This window comes from Cervus elaphus, chromosome 12 (assembly GCF_910594005.1).
Source record: "Cervus elaphus chromosome 12, mCerEla1.1, whole genome shotgun sequence".
Lineage (NCBI taxonomy): Eukaryota > Metazoa > Chordata > Mammalia > Artiodactyla > Cervidae > Cervus > Cervus elaphus.
The window spans coordinates 81,539,882-81,552,656 of NC_057826.1; the positions used below are offsets into that span (position 1 = coordinate 81,539,882).

Genomic DNA, 12,775 nt, shown 5'->3' on the forward strand with positions numbered 1-12,775 from the left:
ACTATATATACTACATCATGTTCTTTGGATGAAGACCAGCATTTGGTATGGTGGTGGTGGTTCATTTCACTTGTCCCACAAACTCTTCCATCCCACATTATTGTACAGTATACACTTTTCATCGTCCATCACAATTTGTTTTAAAATGCATATTTTCTTTATGTTTCAGGAGAGAATTGCATGCAGAAATACAGTCAAGAAGGGTTTTGTTTTTGTTTTGCTTAACTTATGTGGAACCCAAACATAAAAGTGATTTGCCAAGCTGGTGCAAATGATTTCCGGTGTTTGATTTAGATATTTGAGTATGTCAGCTATCTTCTGCATGGTATAACTTGATTGTTCTCGATTAATGTGTCTGATCACTGTCAACTTCAGCTGGTCTGCCTGACTATAGAGCTTAACTGCCCTTTCAGATGAAAAAACTTATCAGCTCCACCTTTTCTACAAAAATGGAAACAAATGCATAATGGGAGGTGGAAAAGGATACCTCTTTAGGGGAAAAACTAGGAACAAAATGAAAAACGGGAGCAAAAGGAAAACAGACTGAAGTGGCTACCCAAGAAACTAAAAACACTCACCTTAGGGTAACACAGAAACTGAAACCAAATGTGATCGAATTAATATAGTTTATCAAGTCAGTGGGCCCTGTACTGTACATCTTGTACAATCCAGAATTATTTTTAAGTCAGTTTTTTAGACGTTTTATTTTATATTGGAGTACAGCTGATTAACAATGCCGTGATAGTTTCAAGTGAAGAGCAAAGGGACTCAGCCATGCATATACGTGTATCTATTTTCCCCCAAACTCCCCTCCCATCCAGGCTGCCACATAACATTGAGCAGAGTTCTCTGTGCTATACAGTAGGAGTTTGTTGGCTATCCATTTAAAATACAGCAGTGTATACATGTTGCATTTTTAAAAATGCACTCCTTTAGCACTCTAAAGACATGTGTTTTGGCTTTTTCTTTCTTCTCCCAGTTGCTCAGTTCAGGTCAGTCGCTCAGTCGTGTCCGACTCTTTGCGACCCCATGAACCGCAGCACTCCAGGCCTCCCTGTCCAGCACCAACTCCCGGAGTTTACTCAAACCCATGTCCATTGAGTCGGTGATGCCATCCAACCATCTCATCCTCTGTTGTCCCCTTCTCTTCCTGCCCTCAATCTTTCCCAGCATCAGGGACTTTTCCAATGAGTCAACTCTTTGCATCAGGTGGCCAAAGTACTGGAGTTTCAGCTTCAGTATCAGTCCTTCCAGTGAACTGGTTGGATGGACTGGTTGGATCTCCTTGCAGTCCAAGGGACTCTGAAGAGTCTTCTCCAAAACCATAGTTCAAAAGCATCAATCTTCAGTGCCCAGCTTTCTTTTTAGTCCAACTCTCACATCCATACATGACCACTGGAAAAACCATAGCCTTGACCAGATGGACCTTTGTTGGCAAAGTAATGTCTCTGCTTTTTAATATGTTATCTAGGTTGGTCATAACTTTCCTTCCAAGGTGTAAGCGTCTTTTAATTTCATGGCTGAAATCACCATCTGCAGTGATTTTGGAGCCCAAAAAAATAAAGTCTGACACTTTCCACTGTCTCCCCATCTATTTCCCATGAAGTGATGGGACCGGATGCCATGATCTTAGTTTGCTGAATGTTGAGCTTTAAGCCAACTTTTTCACTCTCCTCTTTCATTTTCATCAAGAGGCTTTTTAGTTCCTCTTCACTTTCTGCCATAAGGGTGGTGTCATCTGCATGTCTGAGGTTATTGATATTTCTCCCAGCAATCTTGATTCCAGCTTGTGCTTCTTCCAGCCCAGTGTTTCTCATGATGTACTCTGCATATAAGTTAAATAAGCAGGGTGACAGTATACAGCCTTGACGTACTCCTTTTCCTATTTGGAACCAGTCTGTTGTTCCATGTCCAGTTCTAACTGTTGCTTCCTGACCTGCATACAGGTTTCTCAAGAGGCAGGTCAGGTGGTCTGATATTCCCATCTCTTTCAGAATTTTCCACAGTTTATTGTGATCCACACAGTCGAAGGCTTTGGCGTAGTCAATAAAGCAGAAATAGATGTTTTTCTGGAACTCTCTTGCTTTTTCGATGATCCAGCGGATATTGGCAATTTGATCTCTGGTTCCTCTGCCTTTTCTAAAACCAGCTTGAACACCTGGAAGTTCACAGTTCACGTATTGTTGAAGCCTGGCTTGTAGAATTTTGAGCATTACTTTACTAGCGTGTGAGATGAGTGCAATTGTGCGGTAGTTTGAGCATTCTTTGGGATTGCCTTTCTTAGGGATTGGAATGAAAACTGACCTTTTTCAGTCCTGTGGCCACTGCTGAGTTTTCCAAACTTGCTGGCATATTGAGTGTTGCACTTTCACAACATCATCTTTCAGGATGTGAAATAGCTCAACTGGAATTCCATCACATCCACTAGCTTTGTTCATAGTGATGCTTTCTATGGCCCCCTTGACTTCACATTCCAAGATGTCTGGCTCTAGGTGAGTGATCACACCAATGTGATTATCTGGGTCGTGAAGATCTTTTTTGTACAGTTCTTCTGTACGGTTCTTTTGTACAGTTCTTCTTCTGCCACCTCTTCTTAATATCTTCTGCTTTTGTTAGGTTCCTACCATTTCTGCCCTTTATCGAACCCATCTTTGTGTGAAATGTTCCCTTGGTATCTCTAATTTTCTTGAAGAGATCTCTAGTCTTTCCCATTGTGTTGTTTTCCACTATTTCTTTGCATTGATCACTGAGGAAGGCTTTCTTATCTCTCCTTGCTATTCTTTGGAACTCTGCATTCAGATGGGAATATCTCTCCTTTTCTCCTTTGCTTTTCACTTCTCTTATTTTCACAGCTATTTGTAAGGCCTTCTCAGACATCCATTTTGCCTTTTTGCATTCTTTGCAACCCCATGGACTGTAGCCCACCAGGCTTCTCTGTACATGGAGATGCTTCAGGCAAGAATACTGGAGTGGGTTGCCATGCCCTCCTCCAGGGGAACTTCCCAAGCCAGGGATCGAACCCAGGTCTCCCCCTTTGCAGGTGGGTTCTTTACCATCTGAGCCACCAGGGAAGCCCCCCAGTGTATATAGTGAGGTTTAATTGACATATAGCACTGTGTAAGTTTCAGGTGTACCGTGTGGTGACTTGATATGTGTATATATTACGAGATGATTAACATGAGGTTAGTTAACACATTCATTACTTCATATAGTTGCTTCTTTCTTTATTTTTGCTGTTGACATTTAAGATCTACTCTGTTAGCAGCATTTAAATATGCAGTACAGTATTGTTAACTATAGTCAGCATGCTGTACATTATATCCCCAGAACTTATTCATCTTATAACTGGAAATTGGTACCCTTTGACCACTGTCACCCATTTTCCCCACACCCTAGTCCCTGTAAACCACCAATCTACTCTGTTTCCATGAGTTCAATTACAAATATGTTTTTTAAGAAGAAGGGAATTCCACCTCCTCCCATTTTTGAAAGGGTGAAATCAAGTGCTAGTTTATTTTTCTTTACAAGCTGAAAATAGTTAACTCTCCATAAGCATAGTAATGTCTTACACTGGATCCTTGATCTTGGCTTTCTGTCATAATTGCTTTTCCTAGTAACTGTTAATAAGAGATTGGAAATCTGGATATTGTTTATGATAGTAAATCTTGGATTAGTGAGACTTTAGACTTAATACTCATCGACACTCAAAAATAACTGTAGTTAAAAATCTTAATTTTAGAAACAATTTTTCTTTAAAGTTTAAGCTGAAAAGTCACTTAGATAACTGTTCAGAAAAGGATTTACAATATGTTTTTATAGATCTTTCAGTAAGTGTAGTAAAGTATGCTTTGTTCATGAACTATGTGATCAATCAAAACCAATAAAATCCCTATTATGATAGAAAAATATACTCTGATCTTGGTGTAGAGAAGGTTTTTCTATTATATAAAACTATTAAAAGTTGATAGGTTCATTGGCATAGTTATCAAGTTATGCATGACAAAAATGACCATAGCAAAGCACAAGGGAAATAATATACCTTAGGAAATATTTACAAATCATATCACAAAGTCTAATTTTCCTTAGTTAATGAGCAAAAATCCCTATAAATAAATAGGAGAAAGACCAGCTATCTAGTGGAAAATTAACAAAGGTTACAAACCACTTCTTAGAGTGTTAACTGCTCTTTCCAGGGAGTCCACGAGGTCAAATCTGTTTTTATCATAATGCAGAGAAAATGTTTGCCTTTTTCACTCTGTTGAGTATAGAAAAGCAATTATGAGTAATAACACTCGAAAAGAATATATAGTAAATGTTGCTGTAAAAAAATCATTAAAAAAAACTAATTTGGCTTATTATGGAAAAATTGGAAGGTACAGAAAAGCATGGAGAATAAAGGATATTATTCCACTTGGGAAATACCTTGATGTATTTGCAGATTTTAAGAGAAGCTATGGTATACTTGTTTATGGCCTAGTTCTTAACACAGTATTAACATTTTCCCATGTTTCTGAAAGCTCTATGTAATTAACTTTAAAATTTACTTTCTCTGACCTTGTGAGAGAACTCTGGGCTGTAGGAGTTCTTTCTTAATCTTTATTTAATGCTATCTTAAGAGAGATCATACCTAGAAAGGTAGTTTGATTTTCTTTAGCTCTGTTAAGTAATTTTTAATTAACCCATCATGAGGTACTTAGGTGGCCAGGTGATGGTATGAACTCAGAACACAAGTAGCTATTTCATTGAATACTGGGAAGTGAATACTAGGGATAAGCTCAGATTTTTTCCAGCTCCCAGAGGCTTTTATATCACATTTTTAGTTGTTCATTTGGCTTCGTCAAAATCGTATGTAATGAGAAGATGTCCTGGAGTTTATAATGTGATCCTGACCAGTCATAATGGACTTTAACACTCAAGACCCCATTCTCTGCCTCCGTTCCACAATGCTGTCTTATCTAGAGTCGTCCTTTGTTAAATTGGCAGACTGATTTTTTTTTTAATTGGAAGCTGATTACTTTACAATATTGTGGCAGTTCTTGCCATATATAGACATGAATCAGCCATGAGTGCATATGTGTCCCCTCATCCTGAACCCCCTCCCACCTCCCTCCCCACCCTATTCCTTTGGGTTGTCCCAGTGCGCTGGCTTTGAGTGCCCTGCTTCATGCATTGAACTTGCACTGGTCATCTATTTTCCATATGGTAATATACATGTTTCAATGCTATTCTCTCAAATCATCCCACCCTTGCCTTCTCCCACAGAGTCCAAAAGTCTGTTCTTTACATCTATGTCTCTTTTGCCGTCTTATATATAGGGTCGTTGTTACCATCTTTCTAAATTCCATATATATGCGTTAGTATACTGTATTGGTGTTTCTCTTTCTGTATACTTCTGTATACTTCACTGTGTATAATAGGCTCCAGTTTCATCCATCTCATTAGAACTGACACAAATGCGTTCTTTTTTATAGCTAAGTAATATTCCATTTTGTTTATGTACCACAACTTCCTTATCCATTCATCTGCTGATGGACATCTAGGTTGCTTCCATGTCCTAGCTATTGTAAACAGTGCTGCAGTGAACACTGGGGTACACATGTCTCTTTCAGATCTGGTTTCCTCAGTGTGTATGCTCAGCAGTGGGATTGCTGGGTCGTAAGGCAGTTCTCTTTCCAGTTTTTTAAGGAATCTCCACACTGTTCTCCATAGTGGCTGTACTAGTTTTCATTCCCACCAATGGTGTAAGAGGGTTCCCTTTTCTCCACACCCTCTCTAGCATTTATTGTTTGTAGACTTTTTGATGGCAGCCATTCTGACTGGTGTGAGTTGGTACCTCATTGTGGTTTTGATTTGCATTTCTCTGTTAATGAGTGATGTTGAGCATCTTTTCATGTGTTTATTAGGCATCTCCAGTGAACTCCATGGCAGCCCACTCTAGTATACTTGCCGGGAGAAACCTCATGGACAGAGGAGCCTGGTGGGCTACAGTCCTTGGGGTCACAAAGAATTGGACACACCTGAGCAACAAAGCACATTAGCCATCATATGTCTTCTTTGGAGAAATGTCTGTTTAGTTCTTTGGCCCACTTTTTGATTGGATCGTTCATTTTTCTGGTATTGATCTGCATGAACTGCTTGTATATTTTGGAGATTAATTCTTTATCAGTTATTTCATTTGCTATTATTTTCTCCCATTCTGAAGGCTGCCTTTTTTCACCTTGCTTATAGTTTCCTTCGTTGCACAAAAACTTTTAAGTTTAATTAGGTCCCATTTGTTTACTTTTGTTTTCATTTCCATTACTCTGGGAGGTGGGTAATAGAGGATCTTGCTGTGATTTATGTCAAAGAGTGTTCTGCCTATGTTTTTTTCTAAGAGTTTTATAGTTTCTGGTCTTATATTTAGATCTTTAATCCATTTTGAGTTTATTTTTGTATATGGTGATAGAAAATATTCTGGTTTCATTCTTTTACAGGTGGTTGACCAGTTTTCCTAGTACCACTTGTTAAAGAGATTGTCTTCTCTCCATTGTATATTTTTTTCACCTTTGTCAAAGATAAGGTGTCCATAGGTGTGTGGATTTATCTCTGGGCTTTCTATTTTGTTCCATTAATCTATATTTCTGTCTTTGTGCCAGTACCATACTGTCTTGATGACTGTAGCTTTGTAGTGTAGTCTGAAGTCAGGAAGGTTGATTCCTCCAGTTCCATTTTTCTTTCTCAAGATTGCTTTGTCTGTTCGAGGTTTTTTTGTGTGTTTCCATACATATGGTGAACTTTGATCCTTTGTTTTGAAGGCTTTCATAACTTATTCCTCATTTCTTGATCCCAGAACTAAAAGTGGAATAGCAATCTTGTCATCCTCCTGATATTTATCCTGTTGCATGTTTTAGAGGGCATATGTTTGGAAGAATCAGCCTGAATGTCTTTAGAACTACCCTCCACTTTCACCTTATCATTTGGGCTAGCTCAGCAGTTTCTGTTTCTGAGACAGATCTTCCTTTCTTCTCCCCAACATCAACTCAGAAATCTGCCAGTTTTTTTGTCCCATGCTATTCAAAAGATAGCAGTATTTTACATTAATAACTAGCTTTGAAGAGGAACTAACTTTATTGAGAAATATGACACATATAGAAAAGCACAGAAACATATATACATGTCTTAATTATGAACATCCATGTACCACCCTTAGGTCAAGAGATAGAACCCCCAGAAACTCTTATCTTTTTCTTTCCAATCACAATCCTTTCTCTCCCCGAAAGTAGGCAATAATCTGAGTATTATGTTGATCACTTACTCTGTTTTCTTTGTTGTTCTCCCGCTGGTGCTGTATCCCTGAGCACTGCAGTTCTGTTTTTGAGCTTTATATAAATGGACTCATGTAACAGGTATTTTATATCTGATTTGTTTCACTAGCCTTATATGTGTAAGACTTGTCCATATTATTGTGTTTCATTATAGTGCACACTTGTTACTGTAATAGTACTTTGGTGTATGTGTATACCACAGTTAATCTCTTCTAGTGTTGATGGACATTTGGCTTGTATTTTAGGGAATTATGAGTAATGCTTCTAGGAACATTCTGATACATGTAGTTTTGATGGTGACATGGATGTATTTTTGTGGTGGTTATACAGGAGTGGAATTACTGGGTCACAGGATATATATATATATATATATATATATATATAGTTTTATTTTTCATCTTGAGTCCATAATGCCAATTTTTTTTCAAAATAGTTGTATTGTACTAGCAGTGTATGAGAGTTCCCAATTGCTCCACTTCCTTCCCAGCTCTTACATTGCCAGGTTCTTTCATTTTAGCCATTTTAATGGATGTATCATTAGGGTTTCATTTTAAATTTCTGTGTTGTGACTCTAATGTGCTTAAGCACTCTCTCATGAGTATGTTGGCAGTTTGGATATCCTCTTTGATGGAGGACCTGTTCACAACTCTTGTTCATTTTTCTGATGGGGTTGTCTGCCTTTTTCTGATTTGAAAGAGTTCTTAATGGATTCTGAATATAAGCCCTTTATGGATTCTGGATATAAGCCCTTTATTGATTACTTCCGTTGCGTAATTTCTTCTTCGCTCTTAAAGGTGTCTGACAATGAACAGGATGTTCTTAATTTTAATGTAGCCTAATTCACCAATCTTTTCCTTTAGATTAGTACTTTTAGGGTCATGTTTAAGAATTTTTTCACAATCTTAAGTTATGAAGATAATCTTTATTATTATCATCTACAAGCTTTATTGTTTTGCCTTTCACATTTAGGTGTATAATCCACCTGAAAATATTTTTGTATGTGATATAATATAGGGAGTGGTCTTTATATGTGTGGATCTCTTTCTAGTCTATTTTGACTATCTTTGTATCAACACCACTATTTCAATTAGTATAGCTTTCTAAAAATATCTGCTAGAACAAGTCACTCTACCTTCTTCAGTAGTGTTTTGACTATTCTTGGCTCTGTATATATTGCCATATAAATTATAGAATCAGCTTCACAAAAATTGTCTTGGGGTTTTTATTGAGATTGGTTTATAGTATGTTTAGAATTTTTGCACCTGTGCTTGAGTAAAATTGTCCTATTATAGACTATCCTTTTAATGTCCTACATTTTAATATCTAGTTTATGCTGGCCTCTTAAAATGAGTTGGAGAGCAGTCCTTTTTTTATAATTTTTATTTATTTATGGATGTGCTGGGTCTTTATTGTGTGGGCTTTTTTTTTTTTTCCTCTAGTTGTGGCAAGCAGGAGAGTAGTCCTTATTTTTAATTCTTTGGAAGAAATTTGTGTGTTATTTCTTCTTGTTTACTGGTGAAATCATCTAAGCTTACAGTTTTTTCTCTATAAAGATTTTATTTATAGATTACGTTTATAAAATTAATCACATTTTTTAAATTCCTTGACAGTATTAGTTACTTGGACTTTTGTAGAAATTTCTCCACTTTGTATAAAATTTCAGATTTATTAACATACAGTTGTTCATAGTGTGGCCTCTTATCTTTTTCATGTCTACTAGATTTGGATGATGCCCCCGTTTTCATTCCTGCTTTTGGTTATTTGTGATTTCTTTCTTTCTTATCAATTTTGCCAATTTTTCTTTATCAATTTAAAATTCTTTGTTAGTTGTTTCAAAGAGCTGCATTTGACTTTGGTCCTCTTTTTTCTAGTGTCTATTTACTCTTTATTTCCTTTTTTTCTCCTTGGGTTTATTTTATTGTTTTTTCCATAGTTTTCTAAAATAGATACCTTTTTTCTAAAGTTTTCTAAAGTACTTACCTTTTTCATTTTTAACCTTTTTTTCTAATGTATGCATATAAAGCTTATAACTTTAAGAGCAACAGAGTTAAACTGCATCCCACAGATTTTGACATTGTTGTTTTAGTTCAAAGAATTTTAAAGTTCCTGTTGTGATTTCTTCTTTGGCTATGGGTGTTTTAGAAGTCTATTTCTTTTTCTTTTTTTAAATTTTATTCAAGTATAGTTGATTTACAGTGTTGTGTTAATTTCTGCCATACAGCAAGCAGAATGACTCACTTACACACATATATCATTCTCTCATTCTTTTCCATTATGGTTTTACCACAGAATATTGAGTATAGTTCCCTGAGCTATACAGTAGGGCTGTGGTATTTATCCATTCTATATGTAATAGTTTATGTCTGCTAATCCCACACTCTTCATCCGTCTCTCCCTCACTCTTCCCCTTGGCAACAAGTCTGTGCTGTGTGTCTGGGAATCTGTTTCTGTTTCATAGATAAGTTCCTTTGTGTCATATTTTAGATTCCATACATAAGTGATGTCATATGACATTTGTCTTTCTCTTTCCGACTTACTTCATTTAGTATGATAGTCTCTAGGTCCATCCATGTTGCTGCAAATTGCATTATTTCATATATGTATCACATTCTCTTGATCCATAGAAGTCTGTTTCTTAAATTCTGCATACATAGGGATTTTTAGTTTTCTCTTTGTAATTGCACTGTCAGAAAACTTACTTTAAATTACTTTAAAAGTCAGATAAACTGTTTCAATCCTGGGAAATTTATTATTGTCTTTGCTGTGTGTGCTTTAAAATACCCTGTAATTGTTAGGTCATGAATTCTATATGTCTATTAGATAACTTGTGTTTATTAAGTTGTTTAGGTCTATTACTTTACTGATTTGTGTGTATACACTTGTTTTCTCTGTGCTGACATGGTATGTCTTTTACTCCTGCCTTTTTGCTTTCAGCCTTCCTGAATTCTGAATATTTTATATGCATGCCTTGTAAACTTAATATAGTTGAAATTTCTTTTTTTTAAATACAGTCTGATAATCTTCAGGTTTTAACTAAAGCATTTAATCTACTTAATATAATCACTGATATATTTGGATTTAAATCTACTATTTTATTTTGTGCTTTTAATTTTTCCTACGTGATATGTGTTTTGTTTCTTGCCTGTTTTGTTCTTTTTTCCTTTTGACTACATATTATATTCCATTTTTTCCTTAGTTTTAAAGTTTTATACTTTTTTTACTCTTCTTTTAGTTTTCAACCTAAAGATTACAACAGACATCTGTGATTTATCAAAGTCAGTTGGTGCTTTTATTTTTTTCCTAGATAGTGCAAGGTCTTTAATATGCTTTAGCTATTGTATGATATAGTTGCTGTTGTTGTTATGCAGATGTTTTAAATTATCTTGTATTTTAAATGCAATACATTATTCTTATGTTTTATGAAAATTCATTTAGGCTTACATATTTACTGTTTTCACTGCTCTTCATTTCTTTCTCCTTGATTTTTCTCTTTGGGTTATTTTCTGTCTGTCCGTCCCTTAGTGCAGATCTGCTGGTGACAGATTTCCTATCTTAGTATGTCTGAAAATGTCTTTATTTGAACTTCATTCTTGAAGGCTGCTTTTGCAATATATAGAATTCTAGACAGGCAGTTACTTTTTCCTTTCATCTTTTGAAAATACCATTTGTTGTTTTCTGACTTTCATTGTTTCTGTTGAAAAAGAAGCCTTGAATCAAATAGTTGCTTCTTTGTTGCAGATACATTTTTTTTTTCTGACTTCTTTTTAGATTTTCTCTTGCCTTTAATTTTTAGCAGCTGTCTCTAGGTTTGGGTATGGACTTCTTTTTATTGAATTGGCCAAAAAGTTCACTCAGACTTTTCGTATAACATCAGATGGAAAGACCCAAATGAACTTTTTGGCCAACCCAATGTTTATCTTTTCTAAAGGTTGAAGATTTTCTTCAGTCAGTAGGTTGATATCTTTAATTGGTTTTGAAAGATGTTCTGCTATTATTTCTTTGTTATTTCTCCTATAGGATCTCTCTAGTGATCTTTTTGCATATGATAGATCTTTTTATTGTGTCCTCTTATCTTCTTTACTGAATTTTTCTAGAAAAAATTTTGTTTTCTCTGCTTGATTCTTTATATTTTTTTCTGACCTATTCCAGTCCACTAGTTAAACTATGTCTTTCTGTGTCTTTCAGCACGGTTACTTTAAGTCTGTTCTGATGGTCACAATATCTGGTGTCATTGAGGGTTTCTGTTGTTTTTACTGGTTTCCATTTACATTGTCTTGTCTCCTTTTGTGCTTGGTTACCTTTTATTGTATGTGAGCAAAGTATTTTTAAAAATTATTTGTAAAAATATTTTGAAACCTGAGATGGTGTTACTTTCCTCCAGAGAGTGTTTTCATTGTTTTCTGCCAGATTCTAGGACACTAGCAATCTGAGATTACTTGAAACCAATTTTAGGGATTACCGTTTTTTGAACCATTCAGACAACTTGAAGCTAGCCTGCAGTATCTGCAATGACTATAATAGTTTCAATTTACAAACCTTAGGGGTCCCAGCATCAGGCATGGGTGGAGTCCACATTCAACACCCGACTACAACTCACATCCTTGCCTGGGTCTGGACTATTATTCTTACCCCAGGGCTTGGCAAATTTTCTATAAAGGACCATAGTCTAAATACTTGAGGCTTTGTGGAACATGGAAGCTGTTGCAACTATCAGTGCTACCGTTACTCTGCAGAAGAGCCATAGACAATGCATGAATTAATGAGCAGAAAAGTATTTCAATAAAGCTTTATTTACAAAATCTGACATTAGGACACATTTGGCCCAAGGGCCATATTTCTGACTCCTGCTGTAGTCTGTCAGAAGCTCTGTCAGACTCTCATCTGCCTCTTCTTAAATATAACTTAGCCCTGAATACTGGGCCAACCTCTCTTTGGTCTGCCTTGTTAACTCTGTAGTGCCTTCAAGAATCTGTTAGGTTTTTATGTTTGGTCCAGTTGTTCTCAGCAGGAGGTTTAATTGTCATTATCAGAGGCTAAAGTTACATACAAAGTAACCAATTAAAACGAGATTATTCCCCCTATGATCTCAAGAAGGAAGTTTCTTGAGTTGTTCTTAGAGAATATCTCTCACTAACACCCTATAATATATAAATGATATTTTTAAAAAAATAAAATTGAGTTTTAGGACCTGTTTTGTATAGTCTTCCTAGAGAGTGTATATATTCCAAGGTTAACGTTACAGAGCAGTGTTATCCCTCAGAACTTTGATGATAGAGATGCTCTATATCTGCACTTTTCCTTTTGGTAGTCACTAACCACCTGTGGCTGTTAAACTTGAAATCTGGCTAGGGTGATTGCAGAGCTCAATTTTTACTTCTGTTTAATTAAAAAAAGTTTCATTGGCGTATACTTGATTTATAATGTTGTGTTAGTTTCAGGTGTGCAGTGAAGTAAGTCAGTTATGCATGTAT

At 35.9% G+C, this 12,775-nt stretch overlaps 1 protein-coding gene across 11 annotated transcripts in view; it reads left to right on the top strand.

Annotated features, from left to right (window-relative positions):
- Window positions 1-12,775, top strand: part of MYO9A (myosin IXA) — a 238,126-nt gene that overhangs the window by 218,089 nt on the left and 7,262 nt on the right. The window lies entirely within an intron of this gene.